The sequence below is a fragment of the Marmota marmota genome, unplaced genomic scaffold (genome assembly GCF_001458135.2).
Source record: "Marmota marmota marmota unplaced genomic scaffold, marMar, whole genome shotgun sequence".
In the NCBI taxonomy this organism is placed as follows: Eukaryota; Metazoa; Chordata; class Mammalia; order Rodentia; family Sciuridae; genus Marmota; species Marmota marmota.
Window position 1 is genome coordinate 4,995,325 of NW_025999894.1, and position 15,754 is coordinate 5,011,078.

Genomic DNA, 15,754 nt, shown 5'->3' on the forward strand with positions numbered 1-15,754 from the left:
AAGAGCATCAGGAGCTGACCTGAAGGACTGTCTCTGAGTCATCACGCCCAACATCTTTAGAGATCTTTATGGCTTCTAAGACCATACATACCGCATCACTCATTTCCCACCAAACCCCTGGAAGATAGGTAAGGCATGTGTAACTATTAATCTACAGACTTGTCATTTTACCCCTTACGGATGAAATGATGGAGGCCAGTATTTCTTCCCCATGATGCTGGTAGAACAAGTCAATGAACCCGTCTCAGATCTGGAGACTTCTGATTTCTACCCACTCGCTTTCCTATACGTCACTCGGCTTTCCTGTATCTCAGTGGCATATCACATAGGCATTTCATTCTTTTGTTTTCTAAACCTTGAGGCTCAGTCCATGGACACGCATTCTAAGATTGGGAGAGCTCTCCTACTTAGCTTACACAACCAATGAACCAGACCACAAGCTGGAAATCCAGGAGGTCACTAGGGAAAGGCCCCAGGATCCAGAGGAGGAAACACTGAGCACTAGATCCAACACAGCAGTGATAACTCTGATTTTTATTTTATGCAAGAACTAATCACTTAAGCCAGCTTCCCACTGATTCCCACCAAAGCAGTAAAGATGCAGGATGTAAGCTCTGAAAACTTACCACTGTGCTCTAAAATATGTACTGAAAACCGATGGTGGTTCCCGCAGTCCAAGATGCAGTCGGGCACCAGAACAGAACTGCATGATTGTTTTATGTTTCTTGTGTACGTGTCTCTGTATCATGACGACAGCTTTCAAGGGCTACTCAGGTTGAAATACGAAGCCACAAAGGCAAAGAGTAGGTAAAGTCTGTCCATTTCCATCCATGTCACTGTTTTCCCCTGGCAACCTGGTCTCCCTGTGGAGACAGGAATTCAGAGAATAGGGCTGGAGAGCCAAGAGGGGTAAGGCAGAAAGGAGAGTCCTCCAAATGCCGATTCGGCAAATTTTAACTTTTTCAGCTATAAAGCTTTCAATACCTCAAAATAAATCCTTCAGTTTTATATGAGAGTTTGGTTTCTGCAGCTGTAGATTTATGCAGTGTGCTGAGACCAGGCCAAGAGACGTGAACATAAACGATGTGACAGATAGCGTAAGGATGTTATTCAGCTTCTCACCAAGCACTGCTCACTTAGGAACTTTGCAAATGTCATGCGTAACCCCTCTCACTAATTAGCTGCTAAAGCAGCTGATCATCTGCCACGGATGGGTCTCCAGCTGCTGGCCCCCAGCTTGAGAGACACCACAGAGAGCTGTGCACTTCCTCTCTCCTGGTCTGACGCTGAGACATAGACAGAGCAGGCACCCGGCCTCGCGGTGCCGGCTCATCGGCCCATGGCAGGGCTGCCCTCTCTGCATGCCGAGCTGTGTCCCCTGGTTGCTTGTGGGAAACTGAGCACTAAAATATAATGTACTTTAGGTACCAGCTATGTTCACTAGAAAATTGTTTAAGACACTTCAATGGCATCAATGACCAGTATGTTTCAATAGCAAGACAGTTCAAGAGGAAAAGAAAAAAAAAAAAAAAACCCTATCACTCTACTGACTTTATTGAAATGTTTAGGATAAATTCACTCTTGCTTTCTGAAAATTGTTATGAATTGGGTTCTGTGCTTGTTTTCTCAGAAATATGTTCATTAAACTTCATAATAAAAGCAAAGTAGATAGCATCTACTTTATCTGACAAAGCAAGAAACTAAGGATCAGAGAGGTTAAATGCCATCTTGACCCATTTTATCCCTACTATAACAGAATACCTGACATTGGGTATTTTATAAAGAACTGGAATTTATCTTTTCACAGTTCTGGATGCTGGTAAGTCCATAATCAAGGTATCGGGTGAGGGCTGCATCCTCCAGAGAGGAGGAACACCATGTCCTCACATGGTAGAAGGAAGAAGGGCAAGAGATTCCAATGCTGTGTGAAATCTCTTTTCTAAGGACCTTAATCTCATTTATACAGGAGGAGTCCCCATGGTTTAATTACCTCTTAACAGCTCTACCTTCCAATAGCATCGCATTTGTACCAGCTGGATTTTGGAAGGGACACAGTCAAGCCATAGCATTCCAACTCTGACTCTTCCCCTGCCCCCCACCCCCCAAAAAATCCATGTCCTTCTCACACACAAAATGCATGAACTCCATCCCAAGAGACAGAAAAGATTCAACTCATGCCAGCCCCAACTCAAAAGTCTGAAGTCTATGATCTCATCTTAATCAGACTAAGACTCAAAGTACAATTCATCCTGAGTTTTTCAGCTATTAAAAACAGTATTTTCCAGCAGTTAGCTCATGAAATCAAACAAGTTAGAGCCTTCCTAAATACAGTGATGGTTCAGGCACCAGACCCACATTTCATTCCAAAATGGAGATGTAGGAAAAAAAGAAAGGGATAATGGATCCAAAGTTAGTCCGAAGCCCAATCAGACAAACAGCATTACATCTGAAAGCTTGTGAATAATTTTCTTTGACTCTGTGTCCCACATCCTGACATACTAGAGTGAAGGTTGGGCCCCTACAGCCCCAGTGGACCCTACTCTGATAATTTTGCTGGGTACAGCCCATTCTGCAGCTCCCACAGGTTGGAGTGGATGGACTACCTATGACTGCCAGAATGGCATTGCCTGCTGGTGGCTCTGGATCTGAGGTCTTTGGGGAGGCCTTGCCCTCACAATTCCACAATGCATGTTCTTTGTAGGAGCTCTCTGCAGTGGCACTGAATCAAGTCTCTACCTGGGTCCCAGGGCTATCTGTAACATTCTTTGAAATCTTAATGGAATGGGTCCTAGTGGTGCACGCCTGTAATCCCAGCTACTCAGGAGGCTGAGACAGGAGGATTGCAAGATTAAGTGCAGCCTGGGAAAGTCTGTTTCAAAAATAAACTTTTTTAAAAAGGACTGGGAGTGTTGCTGAGTGGTAGTGGGCCCTGGGTTCTATCTCCAGTAGCACATAAAGAGCAAATGGAAAGAAAGGGAATCTTGGTGGAGGTAGTCATGTGCCCACAGCACACACTCCAAATACCTGCAGAATTAGCACCATGGGACCTCTGCCAAGGTTCACAGTCTGCTCCTCCAGAGCAGTGACCTAAACTGTGCGTGAGCCCACCTAAGCCACAGGTGGTGTGACCAAGGAGAGCTGCGCCAGAATGTAGGGATCAGTGGTTGGAAGCAGCCCTGGGAAGTAAGCCCTCATGTCCCGTAGGCCCCTCCCTCCAAACCCTATTGCCCTCAAGGCCCCAGTGCTCTGGCCCTGTGATGGGCCCAACAGCCTCCAGTATCTCAGGTGTGCCTTTGGGATCATTCTCCTGCAGTCTTGATGAATTGCACCTGGCTTCTCTCTAGTCTTACCAAACTCCGGATCTAAGGGCCACTTGGACACACCCCTACTTTCCTCTCCTAAATAGGCTCCTTTATTCTTTACACAGCCAGTCTAAGAATTCCCCACACCTTTCCATTCTGCTTTCCTCATAGAGCGCTCTTCTGCCAAATATTCTCCCGTCACTGTCAAATTCCACTTTCCACAACGTACCAGGATGTGGACATAGCTCACCAAGTTCTCTGTGAGAACTTTCCCCAGGTGCCGGGACCTCGCTCTCCATTTCCCTCTGGGGCCACGTAAAAATACTCTTCCTTGGTGAACACATCTGCCAACTTTCTGTTCACGACCCCTTGAGTAACCTCCAGAGAGAAGGAGGCTTTCCCTGTCCTTGCCCTCTTTTCCCCACCCTTAGAATTCCTCAGAATTCCTCTGTTCATGGCAGCTCAAGCTTTTCCCAGCATGCTATCTGAACCATGCTGGCCTCTACCCCTTCCCTGTTGCAAAGCAGCTTCTACTTTTTTAGGTGGGTGTTGCAGCAATACCCACTTCTCTGGTTCCAGTCTCTGTCTCAGTACATTCTGGGTTGCTGTATCACAAGTCTTGAGACAGGGAAATTTGTAGAGAAAGTCATTTCCTTACTCAGAGTTCTGGAGGCCAGGAAGCCCGAGCTCCAGACGCCAGCAGATTCAGTCACCCGGTAAGAGCTGCAAGAGAAATGCCACATCTTTGAAGGCAGAAGAAGGGCAAGAAGTCCAAAGCTTTTTTTTTTTTTTTTTTTTTAATAAGACCTTACTCCCATTCAGGGGGAGGCACATTTATGTCTTCTTCCCCCTTAAAGCCCTGCCTCGTAAGACTATCCCATTGGCCACACCTGAGCTTTGGAGGGGACATATTCAATTCACAGAAAATGGTGCCTTACCTGGAAAGCACCCAGGTAGACATTTGAGTAAAGACCCTGTCTCTGCTATCACCAACATCATATGATGAACTTAAACTGATCATTTTTTGAGAAGCAGCAACCTACCAATAAGATAAGACTCTTTATCTAGCTGCACTTAGCAGGAGAGTCTCAAGTTGTTTCTGATCCAGGAAAATCATGGAGGTTTAATCAACACAGCTGCAACTCCATGTGATAGAGGTCTGGAGTTTATTAACAATGGCTGTGTAATTGGTGTTTCTCTACAATTTTAATTGTAGAAAGCTTTATATGTATGAATTTTACTTCAGGCCAAGACAGAATTAAAAGCAGCACATTTACCTTCCTGCCTACCAGAGGCAATTTTAACAATTGGGACAAAAAATATTTAAGTATTTTGGAGCAAGTATCTCAGAACATTTCTCTTTCTTCTACCAGACCATCTGAGAGTAGAGACCAGAAATCTTTGTCATTAGCAGCAGTAGGTGTCTACGAGAGCTTCCATGGAATTCCTCGGGTTATATTTTATGCTAAATGATGTGCTACTACAGGCAGCTGTAGGTGAGGCGGCAGCATTTGTGCTAATCAGTCTAAACATTTTCTTTAGTACTGAATTCCATTCAAAGGAAAAAAAATTCATTTTAAAGTCATGAATCATTGACATTTCAATACACCAAGCTTAGACCTGGCAACTTAGAGAATCTGTTCAGAGGAAGGGCGCAGGATCCAAGTGACGGTCTTAATTACCTGCGTCGGCCCAATTAATTTGTGGTATATTTCAAGCTGAAACAAAGGCCCCCGGAATGAAGTTTGCTGTTCCAAACCAGCCAGAGGGTTCCACGGTGCCTCTCCCTCCATCATTCCAGGAACAAGAAACAATAGGATGTAGCTGAGCCCTCGGGGTCTTGGCAACCCAAGACTAGGAGAGGCAGCTCTGCCAGAACTCATATCAGTGTGGAAAATCGCAAGGCAGCTAAGAAGAGTGAAGAATTCTTGAGAATAGAGGGATGGACCATAAGACATCTGAGAAAACACAATTCAAAATTTGTCCTTGGGGATGTTGAATGTCTATATTGGTCCATTTTCTGTTGCTATAGCAATATCATAGACTGAGAGATTTGTATAGAGCAGAGGTTGACAGAGCCCACGGTTCTGGGGGCTAGGATGTTTAGTCGCATGGCGCTGGTCTCTAGGGAGGTTCTCTGTGCTGACATGACATGAGAAAGGCATCACATGGCAGGACAGAGCCAGTATGTCCCATTTCTTCACAGCCACTAATGCCCCCACATGGGCCCCACCATCATGACCTCATCTGACCCTAGACACCTTCCGAGGGCCCTACCTCCCAATCCCATTGGCTTATGATTTCAAGGATTAAGACACATGACTTCTGGGGAACACATTTGGACCTCCACACCATCTAAACCAACTGATTGCCCAAGTGCAGAAACTCCTCAAAGATCTTTAGAAGCCTCCTGATGTCACTGGCACTTTGTCACCTAATGGGTCTTTGTCACTGGGGGCTGCTAAAGCTGGATCCTGGGAGGAGAAGGTCCTGCCAATCAGAAGGCATCCACCTAACTCCCAAGTGTCCCTACCCCCCAACACATCTCTGCCCTGCATCCCCCTCCAGATTGTATCCCTCCCGTGTGACATCCAGTTTAGATCAGGCCTGAGCTTGCTCTGTGAGATGCTTCAGTTTAAATTGTCTCTGCTGCATAACTAATTGATGCCGCACAACCAGCCAGTGCCTAGGGAGAACAGATAGAGACTCAAATAGCACAGTTAATGATAAGGATGCAGAGAAGCACAACCTCACCAGGCCCGACAACTGTAAATTCCCCATAAGTCCATTTCCGGTGTCTGAAATTCAAAAGTTGCAAGCTTATTTTTTTTACTTTTATTTTGTGTGTGTGTGTGTATGTGGGGGGGGGGTTAAAGTAGAAAAATCTATGAACATGAAAAGAGTACATAGACAGATACTTAAATCATAATTAGACATCAGCTAAGAGAATAAAAGTAGCTTTATTCTTAATGTTCCCAAGGGAACAAAGATCCAGGCAATTTTTATATGAGAAAGTGAAAAAATTTAAACCCCATACACCAACCAAGTAGAAAAAAAAATCCAAGTGATAATCAAGAAATCGGGGCAGCTCAGGGCACCTGGAATCCTTCGAGGAAGAAAAGCATCAAGAAAAATAAAAGAACAAGTTAATAATTACCAGAGTTCTGGTTTACCTACATGACAGTTTTGCAAATGTCCTGATAGGGAAACAGCAATGGGTCAGGTCTTTAATTACTATTTCCAGCACAGAAATGAGTAAAATCAATAAAAAGTCACCAGTCCCTCCAGGAATGGCAAAATGCGTATTTTTAGGCCATACCATGAGGCTGGGTGGCCACCAGCTCAAGAGTTAGAGAAAGCATCCCTGGACTGGAAGTCTGGGTTGGCCAGACAGTCAGGAGACTGAGAAGCAACATATGATTTATTGCCCCCAAACCACAGACTAAAACAAACAAGCAAACAAAAACAGATATAGCATTTCAAAACAAATAAGGCAATTGTACATTTGAATTGGGAGCATAACAAAGTCCAAGTGCTTTGCTAGTTAGTGTAACAAACTCAGTTTAGCAAATGACAAGCAAACCAACAAGAACAATGACCACCGGCAGCAAATGGGAGTAGCTGGATAGAGAGAGGCTCAGAACGCTGGGTGATCTAGAAGAGATGGAACCCATCCTGGGGAAGGCTTTGTAGTGCAGGATACATCTGGGCTAAGGCTTAAGACATGCAGAGGGAGGCAGATGTGGAGGAGGGGGCAGCAGCATGACCCACTCCCGGGGATCCAGGCAGCCCAGGGTACTGGGAGTTTGTGAGGGATAAGAAGCGACCAGACAGTTACAGCCTGCTCACAAAGGGCCTTCCTTACCCTGCGTGCTAAGCAGCTCATGTAAGCAGGCATCCATATTTGTGGAGTATACATCCCCACCTTATCCCAGGAAGGATTTAAAGTGGTTGTTGCTACAGGGCTTGGTTTGTATTATAAATGCAATTGAGTGTGATTGAAGGATTTTTAAGCAGGGAATGACATGCTCAGGCATGCATTTAGGAAAGATTATTCAAGCAATGCAGAAAATAAATGGTAAGGGGTCCAGGAAAAGGGACAAGACTTCAGGCAGTTAAGGCAGAGTAGAGGCAATTTCAATAATCCAAGGGGAAATTGATGCTGGCCTGAACTAATGCAGCAGCACCTGGGATGCCGAGGACAGTACAGATTTGTGATGTATGGAAGACGACGGGGCAGAATGGACCTAATGACACCAGATGCGTGAGCTAGACAATTCCCCATGTTCGGGAACATATGTAGCATGGAGACACGAGGTTTCAAGCACTGTGGATTTATTTCAAGCTTCAATTCAAATCCACAGCCTACTGTCTTTTAAACGTAGCCTTATTTCATTCAACACCCCAGCTACTGTGATGGTCCACAGCAACCCTGAAAACAACCTTGTGAAACACCATGGGATAGAAAAACACATCTCACTGTCAGGCCCAGTTTCCAGAGCACAGCAGCTGGAGGGGGTGATCCCCACCTCTTCCTAGCTAAGCATGTCACACAGATCTCCAATTAGATGGTCTAGCAGGGATGCTGAAAGAGAATGCGTTCTCAATAAGTATGTGTTGAATCTGAAACCACTTTAAGAAAGTATTTTTAAATTTTTTTTTTCATTGAAAGAATTCATTTGAATACAAATACCAAATTCAAGAAATCTCTTAAATTCCCTATATTAAAATTTAGCCTACAGACAGACAGAAGTAAGTCAGGGTGAAGGAGGAGGGCTGAGAGTGTGCTTTTGGAGAGGATGGTGATTTTTAAAATAGAGGATAGTCAAGGTTCACCTTTCTGGAAAGCTAGTACTTTCCTTCCAAGATGTTCAGTGAAGACAAAGAATCATTCCCAAAATGTTCAGTGGGGAAAAAGAATCACTCCCCAAAAGAAAATTAAAGTTATAAAAATGCATTCAGTTGAACATGACTCTAATTTAAAATGTATATGTAACAATAAGGGCTTATTCCAAAGCTACAAAGATGGTTTAAGACTGGGTTATTTGTTAAAGTAGTCTTGAAAATGCCTTAAGAGACGTTAGATGAAATTCAACATTACATTTGGATTCTTATTTATGTATTTATTGGTAGTTTAGAAGTGGATACATACTAACTTAACTTGAAGAATATGTATCCTAAACCAATAAATATCATGTCTGATATTGGCAGGAAAAATGAACATAAAATCTGAACACAAGAAAATGGTGCCATTATTGTTTTTCATCCTGAATGTTCTAAATAAATCAAATAATAAGGCACAAATATTTAAAAGAAGAACTTAAAGTATTGGGGGATGATATTATTAGCCACATAAAAATGACTCAATTAAAGGGCTGGGGTTGTGGCTCAGAGGAAGAGCGCTCGCCTAGCATGCGTGAGGCACTGGGTTCTATCCTCAGCACCACATGATAAAATAAAGGTATTGTGTTCACCTACAACTAAAAGATAAATGTTTTAAAAACATGACTCAATTTAAAAAAAAATTGAAACAACTAAAGATTTGGGGAAAATTCAAGTTTTAAATTACTCTACAAAATGAATAGTTCTTCTATCCATATTACAATAGAGTTCTTTTGGAAAACAACAATAACAATCGAGAGGGAAAGAGATGCTATTGGAAATCTGTGTTTTCTTCCCTTTGTTTTCTCTGTCTGAACTGATAAGCCAACATACTAAAAGCAAACCCTGTGGATGTTAGAAGGCACTCATTAATGTATTCAATATCCTCACTAATTTATTCAACAAGCATGGCTGGTGTTACTGTTGTTGGCCACCATCCTGGTGGGCACTGGAAGAGTCTGCCATCTTGGCAGGACAAGGGATCCTCAGAGCATGGGACCCCATAGGCTTGTGGTGGCAGTGGCAGCCCTGAAATTCTCTGAGCTGCCTCCAAAGTCCTTCTTCCCTTTTCCCAAAGGATAACACGTTTGAAGCTCAGTGGCTACATCCTATAGGATACCGGAAACCCAGCAGCCTCTCCCACTTTGGTCCCACTTTCTGCTGCTGGCATTGTCCCATTCCTCTTCCTGGCTTCCGCTGGGACGCTATCACAGCGTGGTTCATGCCCCCACGCTGACAGTCTTACCAAATGGCTGCTCAGCCACACCCTTAGCCTTCGCTTCAGATCCCACTGTCTTTTTTTGGAAATATGGAGAGGTGGAGAGTTTCCCAGATCTTCAAGTTCTGGCTCCTTTTTCCCTAATGATTCCTTCAATTTGTCTCTCTCCTCTCCAATTTTACTTGAAGGAGTAAAGAGAAAGCAAGCCCCTCCTTCAGTGCTATGTTTAGAAACATCCTCAGCTAGATAGCCAATTTCACCCTTGCCAGTCCACAACCCTCTAGAACACACTTCAGCCAAGCTCATGGCCACTTTTATAACAAGGATCCCCTTTCCAACAGATTCCTCATTGCTCTATAACACTTCACCAGAATGGCCACTAACACCGGTGTTTCTCCCAACAGTCCATACCTGATACGCATTTACTGAAATGGCAGAGGCTTCCTCCATAGCTCCCTGCTCTTCTTTGAGACTCCGACTGAGTGGTCTTAGTAAAGCCACATTGCCATCGAATGAAATGCCCACAATAAACAGCATTCTTTTAAGGTCCAGAGCAGCTTACATTGTGAACATGAAAACAGAATGACCTACAACTTCTCCAGGGCTGACTTGCCTCTGACTGACCCAGACAAAATCATTTCAGAACATGGGTTTAGGTGCAATAGCTGTCTGCTGGCTGGCTACCTGCAATGTATCTCATACTGCTCCAGATTTAGTCTCATTCACAAATTAGCCCTCAAACTGAATCCCGTCTAGGATGGCTGGTACAGAAGGGGCCCGGTGTTGTGCAGCCCAGATGTTCCTCCACCTGTGAGGGTGTGGACACGGAGGCAGATATCCTCATGAAAAAGGGTTAAAAATTAAGTGGGAGAGTTAATCAATGAGAGTAGGCAGAAGCCCAGAGCACATCACAGAAGATCACGTGCATGTACTGCCGGGAAAGGCCAGGCATCAGAGCAAGGAGAGAAGCAAGCTGAGAGAAGGAGAGAAAGAGTCCAGGAATGATCCAGAGGACAAGAGCCAAAGCCAGGACACCTGGAATCCAGCCCTGCTCCTGTGACTTAATTGTGAATTAAGCACGTCACTTAACCTCCCTAGATTTTGTTCCCTCTTTTTTAAAAAATAAGGTTTTGATTTGATGGTTTTTAAAGGTTTTTTTTTTTTTTAATTTTTCTACCTCTAGAATTCTATAGTTCTTAATATGCTCAGACATTCGTTCACAGGCTCTGACGACTAGAAGCTCCACCTTCTTTTAATAAATTCTATTTACTTGCAGGTGGTGGGACTTTTAAGAAAAGCAAATTGTTTAAATAATGTCTGACTTTTTGACTGGCTTGACTCTCCTAACTGCCCCCCCCATATATATATATATATATATATATATATATACATTTTTTTTCCCTGGGTAGTGATTTTTTAGTCACATCAATCAAGTAGTCAGTACTTATTGCATGGATCTAATTAACTTTCAAAATGACATTTTCATTTGTAACATTGGTTGAGATTTGAACTCAGATCTCATCAATGAAAAGCAGCTGCACTAATAACCCGAATCCCAGAGAGCCCCCTAATTCTCCCAGCTTACCCTCACCATAAATGTGTGATTAATCGCAGGTTTATGGGAGTTCTCAGTTACTGTGAAAACAAATCATTACCAGAAACTGGCATTCCCAATTTATTTTATTTATTTTATTTTTATTTTTATTACTTACACTCTATTCTCCATGTTCTCCGTATGTCTTGGGCTCTTCTCTTCCATTGAGGACATTCTGGGAAGCTCAGATCTCCGCTCTACCCCCAGCCCCAACCCCAAGAAGTTGTGATAAACAGGAAAATCTTGTTGCTTTCTCTCTGCTTTTCCATGTTGATGGCTGTAGAAATATCGGTCCTTTGCAGGAAGAGGCAAAAGAACAGTCGACAGGGAGACGAGGTAAAGACAAGACCATGTGGTTATTGCCTGTGTCAGTAAACCCAGCAAGACAAGGTCTCACTCACCTGCAAATCCAGACCCATGAGAGGCAGAGGCCTGGAAATGGGCAGAGGGACTTGGAAGTGGCTTATCTTTACCCAGTTCTCATTCATTTTGTTTCTATGATGGAGGGAAAAAAACACAAGGAGTTCTAGTTACTTTAACCTATTGCCTCTTATTTGTCCAACACCAAAAATGATTAGATTTCACCAAACTTACCTTGGAGCTTCTGAGGCATACATCAAGATGTGGACCCCAGAGCAAGAAATGCACCAGGAATCCAATCAAAACAGATGCTTTGCTACATTGTCAGGGCCAGACTGAACAATCAATGCAGTCAGATAGTCACACACATCCCTGAATCTGCAGCCACGAGTGCAGCCTCTACTGTTGACCCATCCTGGGTCACCATCACCACCCGCTGGGAGACCATGGCTGGGAAAAGGTCGTGCACAGACATGTCATTCTCTGTACATGAAATGGCCTCTACCGACTTGTGGTGAAACCTTGAATGACACATGTAACCAGTTACAGGAGTCCCCATCCTGTGGCTGAAGATATCCCTATGTGTGACTGCGTGACCTGGAGGCCATTGGATCCTGGTGAGGGACCACTGGGCTCCCCAGGAGACCAGGGGGCATCTCCTTCCATGGTGTGAGCTCCCTCCCCAGGTACCTGCAACTGCATCTTTAAGACTCCTTTGCTGCCCATTATCCTCCTAGTGACATTTCTTTAATCCTCCGGGGAAACTGTGACAAAAAGAATAGTGTTGGGGTCTATAAACAAGTCAAGATGGCACCTGGCATTTTGCCAGAGGGAGTGGTTTGTGAAGTAACGCCAGTGAGCCGTTAAGTGTGGAGATTCCTTATTGGTTGACTGCTGTATCTAGTTTATGTTAATTAAGATAAGCTGTGTGTATTCAGTAATGTATATATACCCCCCTGTCCTACAATAAACGGCTCCCACTCCTGCTGTATCAATCTACACAAGTTGCTCGTCACTCCCCAGTTATTTTGCTGCAGCCAGACGGCAGCAGAATAGAAACAAAAAAACACAATTGAGAAGTAACTCGAAAACTGCCCCCAAATTGCATGGAAACACTTTTCTGTGTTCATCCTTCTTTATTATCTTTCACCAGGATTCTTATTGAAATCTTTGGCAGTGTCTTAGTTTTCTCAAATATCTGTCTTCTAAATTATGAAATCATATTTTGGGCACCTGACTATACTTCTTATTTCTAATGCCTTCCTCTTCTCTAAATATAAAATGCAAACTTTTAAACACATGCTATACACACACATTGGAATATTTCTATCTCCACGCAAGCTGTGCACATTCATGCCAATATCCCACCGCCCATTGTAGTGCTCCTTCCAGAATGTTCTTCCATATCCTGTATTAACAAAGTATTGCTCCTTCAGAGACCACTCCATTTGGTCTCTGTAACATCATCCAAAAGCCTTCCAGTAGAGCTGCTTTTCCCTCCCCTCTGGTTTATACTCTGGAATTGATGCCTATCTCTTATAATACTTTGGTCCCTGTAAAATGAATTTGGCCAAAGGAGAGCATAGATCCCATTTTTAAGTCCTAGTATAAGGTATGGCATGTGAAAGTTGTTCAACAAATATGTGACAGGTGCCAGAGGAAAATAAGTGAATGAAGCAATATCTCGTTGATCAACACTAATAGAGAGCATACTTGCATGCATAATACAAAACTGGCTGATCCACCCTTAATTGCATTCATTTAAAACCTAGCATGTAAATAAATACACACAAGATAGTTTATATTTTTCTTTGGGCACATACATGCACCTTGAACTTTTTATCGAAAAATATGCCTTGAAGGTCTTTCTGGATCAAGCCTCTCAGGATTTGTTTGTTTCTTTTGGTTTCTACTTTTCTTTTCATTTTTCTAATCACTACTTTGGATTCTATACCCGTGGTGTCCTCCATATGTTTAGCTATCCTCTCCAACTAAAGGTAGCCTCTCTCTCTTTTTTTCCATTATTAATAAAAACTGATGCCAAGAAATCCTTGGGCATTCTGTATTCTTATGCACATATGCATGTTTTTATTAAAGGTAACACCCAGGAAAAAGAATTACCAGGTCACAGGAATATTTTAAATGTTATTAAATCCTACAAATCTATCCCATGAATTGGTTTGCAGCTATTTCTTATGCCCTTAGCACTAGACAACTTGGAAGGATGTTCTTTCTTCTTGCTCTTCTATTCTCCCTTTCTACTCCCACTGCTTAGAAAGAGGGAACTGATAATCCTCTAGAAATTTATTTCCAGATATCCTTCCCCATGAAGGCTTATTAAACTTCATTAAATTTGCCTAAGGTGGTCGCCCACTCTGGCTCTACCCGCTCCTGGGTCCAGGATTTGTGTTTTTTGCTAATGGTGTGTATCATCTTGTAATGCTTTCAGGATGTTTTCAGGAGTTTAAATGTCTTCTAGCGCATACATACAAAATGTTCTTTCAAATTCATGTTTGAATGATAACACCAATGGTACAATTATAATCTAAAATGAATTTTCCTCTAGCATTTGGAATTTTAAGTTTCCTTCAGCCTTTAAATGGCTCACTGTATTCTTACATCTAGTGTTGACCACAACCCTTATATCAACATAATTTGGTCAACCCTTACATCAACATAATTTTCTTCCTTTTGTAGGTAAACTTCATATTTTCCTGCTTTGATAACTTTTAGGATTTTTCTTCTGATTCCTGAATTTCTAAACTTTTACTATTGCACTATATCTAGATGAAGTATTACATGTTGATAAATAAGAAACTTCTAAATATTTGGATGTTTTATATTAGGCAGATAAACCATCCAAATGACTAAATACTTATGAGATGTTATTTTAGATATAACAGGAAAGGGCATAGAATAATTATTTTAGCTCTGCATGGATAGGTTTGTGGCCATGGCCTGGGTTTAAAGTCTCTCTGGGTCGTTATCCTCATGTATGAAATGAGAGTGCCACGGGAAGTGCCTGCAAAATCCTTTCCAGGCCCAAAACAGCGAGTGTGCTAGGAACTGCATCTTTAGAAACTTTAAGGGTTTTCCTGTGTAGTTCTTTCTTCTTTTGCAAGACAATATGGTGTCTAAACTGTCTCTGTGCTACTGCTACTGGTGAGTGCTACTTAATTTAATTTTTAGAAATCAAACATCTGTTAATCCCTTTCTTTCTTGTCCGTTTCCCAGCAGATACACCTTTAAAAAAAGAAAGAAAAAAAAAGGAAAGAACAACATTTTTTGAAAGGGAGAATATATAAAAGTGTGAGAATGCTGTTAAATGTTGCTTTTAATCTTAGAGTTGAGGTAGAAGGTGTGCAGGTCAGTGAATTGAAAGAATCTATATGAGATGTTTTATATATTCAAACTTTTGCCAAAAGGTTACTTAAAACATTCACAAAGGGAATTCTCAGAAGCCAAAAGTTTTCTCCCTCCAAAAGAGTCATAGGAGCCCTCCGAATTAAAGCTTCCGACCCTGAGTCTTGGGCTGCCCCTGATTAAAAACAAATGGAACATGTGCTACGGAGCATGCATTTACTTGATTTATGGCTTGGAAAATTAAGTTACTATTACTTATGGGGCTTGGAAGCAAAGGCCCAGTGCAATAGCTAATTGAGAGTAGAGAAGGGGTATATGCTGAAATTGGGAAAATATATTTTAGAGAATGGCTGGGTGTGGACATCAGGGTATGTAATTAAATGGCTCTTTAAAAAAGTCACACTCCCAACAACCTTATATCAAATAATTGGAATGTGTTGGGTTATTAACTGGTCTTCTGCCATTGGCCCCACCAAGCTGGGCACTACTGAGTTGGCCTTCACAGTGGATCAGCTATGCTAAACATTAAACTCCCACTTCCAAGAGTCTTAAGATGGTGGAGTATTAGGATAGGAGAAAAATCTGGCATGGATCTCCAAAAATCAAAGATAGTTTGTAATTCAAGCAGTTACAGGGTTGTGGGAAACCACCCAGGCACAATATTCTTCTGGAATATTGATAGTCAGAAAGTATATTTTAGTGAGTTTTCTGACTCATTAAATGAATTTCCACTCAATCCCAAGAAGGAATGCTATTTTTCCTAGGAGCTCAGGCCCAGGGAAGCTCCGGTTATAAAAGGTCAAGTGCTGGAAGATGCAATAAAACAACACACAGGGCCTTCCCCACTAGCTCTCATCCTGGGTAAAGGCACTTTCCAAGGAGCTCAGACATTTGCAGGGAAGAGAATTGTAAAATTCATTATTTCTTGGAGTTGGTCTGTAACTCTATGAGTGATAAAATTGATGACATATGTCAAGACTTTTCATTTTTATTAGACAATCAAATGGTCTGGCTTGTTATATTTTTTTTTTTTTA

General features: G+C 42.4%; 1 long non-coding RNA gene across 1 annotated transcript in view; it reads right to left on the reverse strand.

Moving 5' to 3' along the window:
* LOC107157204 overlaps nt 1-708 on the reverse strand; it is a 68,011-nt gene extending 67,303 nt beyond the window's left edge. Inside the window, exon 1 of the long non-coding RNA XR_007344461.1 lies at nt 627-708. This is a non-coding gene — a long non-coding RNA (uncharacterized LOC107157204). The remainder of the gene's footprint in view (nt 1-626) is intronic.
* Nucleotides 709-15,754: the final 15,046 nt, after the last annotated feature.